The sequence below is a fragment of the Malania oleifera genome, chromosome 13 (genome assembly GCF_029873635.1).
Source record: "Malania oleifera isolate guangnan ecotype guangnan chromosome 13, ASM2987363v1, whole genome shotgun sequence".
NCBI lineage: Eukaryota > Viridiplantae > Streptophyta > Magnoliopsida > Santalales > Ximeniaceae > Malania > Malania oleifera.
This window is the reverse complement of record NC_080429.1, coordinates 72,083,843-72,087,146: the sequence shown is the minus strand read 5'-3', so window position 1 is coordinate 72,087,146 and position 3,304 is coordinate 72,083,843. Positions and strand designations below refer to the sequence as shown.

Genomic DNA, 3,304 nt, shown 5'->3' with positions numbered 1-3,304 from the left:
GCGAACAACGGCGGTGTTCGGGGTGTTCGTGACGCGCGACGGCGGTGCGGCGAGTGTTGATCTTTTCCGTACGCTCCAAATTGAAGAAAATATGGTGAAATCTGTTATGTTGGATTTAATTTTCAGAATGAACTAAATTTTTGAATTCTAGGAAAACGATGTAGCCAGTTTCGAACTATGCTTGCTCTTTGATACTAATCTGAAGTTGTTTACATTAATGTTTGTTTGAGTTATTCTGTGCCTAATGCTTTTAATTAACTGGCCATTAATTAAATGATTTTAGTCTTGTGATTTGCTACCGAAAGGGGGGATTATAGGATAGATCTTAGATAATTCAGCGTAGGTAAATATAGAGATCGAAAGACTTATATGAACCTACGTAGCATTAAAAATCGAGGGTCTTATTGCGTTTTTGCGTTATTAATTCGCATACTCTTATGTTAAATAATAAACAAGAATAGGTTTTGATTGACTATCGAAAGAGGCTTTTCGAAAAATTGGTGATTTGCTAACAAACAGAGAAAACGAAGTTGAATTAGCTAAATGAGTAAAGCATAGTGAGAAACTAGGTGAAATCGGTTTCCTAGAAGTTTTCACCATCATCAATTTGACACGCGGTATCCAGTTTTAAATTCTCTTGAATAGTTTATTTAAAGTAGCTTTGTTTAAATTTTGCAGTCTAAAATTATTAATTTTTCTAAATAAAATCAAGGTTAGTAAAATTTCGGTACTTGGTAAAATTAAGACATCAATCCCTGAGGACGATACTCTACACATCATTATATTATAAAACTACGATACTGTGCACTTGCAGTTTGCACCGGTCAAGTTTTTGGCGCCATTGCCGGGGATTGAGTTTATCTTATTTTTGCCAATATCGATACAAAGTAATGGTTTTAATTTAGAATTATCTTTTTATATTTTTATTTATTTATTTTCTTTATTTTATTTATTTTATTTTATTATTATTATTTTTTGTATTTCTAGTGTGTTTTTGTTTATGTTGGATGCGCAGGGCTAGAACACGTGACATTATTCATTTTGATCCGGAGATTGAAAGAACGCTCAGAGCACTAAGGAAAAAGAGGGTATTAGCCAGGGAGAACGGACAAGATAATGCGCAGCCACGCGCCTTGAAGGATTATGTGTGACCAGTTGTGAATGACAATTATTCAGGTATCAGACGCCAGCCCATTAATGCCAACAATTTTGAGCTCAAACCCGCATTAATCAGCATGGTGTAGCAGGCCCAATTCAGTGGATCGCCACTTGATGATCCCAATATCCATCTGGCGATGTTTTTGGAGATTTGTGATACTGTGAAGATCAATGGTGTTACTGCAGACACCATTAGACTAAGATTATTCCCTTTCTCTTTGAGGGACAAAGCAAGAGGTTGGCTACAGTCGCTACAACCTGGGAGTATTACTAGTTGGCAGGACATGGCAGAAAAATTTCTAGCTAAATTCTTTCCACCTGCAAAAACGGCTCAACTCAGGAGTGAGATTGGTCAATTCAAGCAGCATGATTTTGAGTCACTCTATGAAGCATGGGAAAGGTATAAAGATTTGATTCGATACTGCCCACAACATGGATTGCCTGGTTGGTTGCAAATTCAGATGTTCTATAATGGATTAAATGGGCAAACTCGGACTTTAGTTGATGCTGCATCTGGAGGAACTTTGATGTCAAAGACACCTAAGGGTGCTACTGCTCTTTTGGAAGAAATGGCCTCAAATAACTATCAATGGCCAACTGAAAGAACTATGGCTAAGAAATTTGCTGGAATTCATGAATTGGAGCCGTTTGCTGCACTTTCAGCTCAAGTCGCTTCTCTATCCCATCATATTTCAACTTTGACAACCCAGAGGATACCACAAGGTGCAGAATATGTGGCAGCTCCAAGTAGGACAGATTCGAGTATTGGAGCAAGTCAAGAACGGGTTCAATACATCAATAATCAGAACTACAATTATCGTGGTGATCCTTTGCCACAATATTACCATTCAGGGCTTCAAAATCATGAGAATTTGTCTTATGGAAATACAAGGAATGTGCTGCAACCTCCTGCAGGATTTGAGAGTCATCAAGGTGAGAAGAAGATGTCACTTGAGGATGCCATGATATATTTTGTTGAGGAGACAAAAGCAAGGTTTAAAAAGACAGATGCACGACTAGACAACATTGAGACTCATTGCAACAATATGGGAGCCACTATGAAGAACCTTGAAATGCAAATTGGGCAACTGGCCATGACTATAAATACCCAACAGAGAGGAACTTTTCCTAGCAACACAGAAGTGAATCCTAAGGAACAATGCAATGTCATCACACTTAGGAGTGGAAGAGAAATTGAGAAATCACTAGCAAAGGAAACCATGTCCACACCTACACCTGAAAAGAATGGCTGAAGCAAGAATAAAGTGGAAGAAGACTAGATGGTCGATGACACACCAAGAGAGACTGACACATCACCAACAATTTCATTTCCTAACAATCCTCCTATTCTCTCTACTCCACTTCCTTATCCTCAACGTTTTCAAAAACAAAAATTAGATAAGCAATTTTTCTAAGTTTTTGGATATTTTTAAGAAAATTCACATAAATATTCCTCTTACAGATGCCTTGGAACAAATGCCAAACTATGTCAAATACCTGAAGGACGTCATTTCAAAGAAAAGAAGGTTGGAGAAGTTCGAAACAATGAAGCTTACTGAGGAGTGTAGTGCTATTCTTCAAAATAAATTGCCTCAAAAATTAAAAGATCCAGGGAGTTTTACTTTGCCTTGCACTATTGGAAATTTATTTTTTAATAAAGTTTTATGTGATCTTGGAGCTAGCATTAATCTTATGCCACTTTTTGTTTGCAAGAAATTAGGACTTGGAGAGATGAAACAAACAACTATTTTGTTGCAACTAACAGACCGATCCATCAAGTATCCACGTGGAATCATAGAAGATGTATTGGTAAAAGTGGATAAATTTATTTTTCCTGTTGATTTTGTGGTGTTAGATATGGAGGAAGACCAAGAAGTCCCGCTAATTCTTGGCCGACCATTCTTGGCCACTGGAAGGGCTTTAATTGATGTTCAAAAGGGTGAGTTAACATTGAGAGTGGATAAGGAAGAGGTTATGTTCAACATCTACCAAGACATGAGATTCTCAGAAGATCCAAGCACTTGTTTTCGAGTAGATGTCATTCAGCAAGGTGTAGAAAAAGTCTTTCAAAAAGATGTACAAGCTGATCACCTAGAACGATCCTTGCAGCAAATTACAACACAGCAGCGTGTGGGGAGGCTAGAAC

The 3,304-nt window shown here is 37.6% G+C and overlaps 1 non-coding gene across 1 annotated transcript; it reads right to left on the bottom strand.

Moving 5' to 3' along the window:
- Positions 1-1,490: 1,490 nt before the first annotated feature.
- On the bottom strand, positions 1,491-1,597 carry LOC131147084 (small nucleolar RNA R71). The gene has a single exon (XR_009134609.1). It is a non-coding gene; the product is annotated as a small nucleolar RNA R71 (small nucleolar RNA).
- Between the last annotated feature and the right edge of the window lie 1,707 nt (positions 1,598-3,304).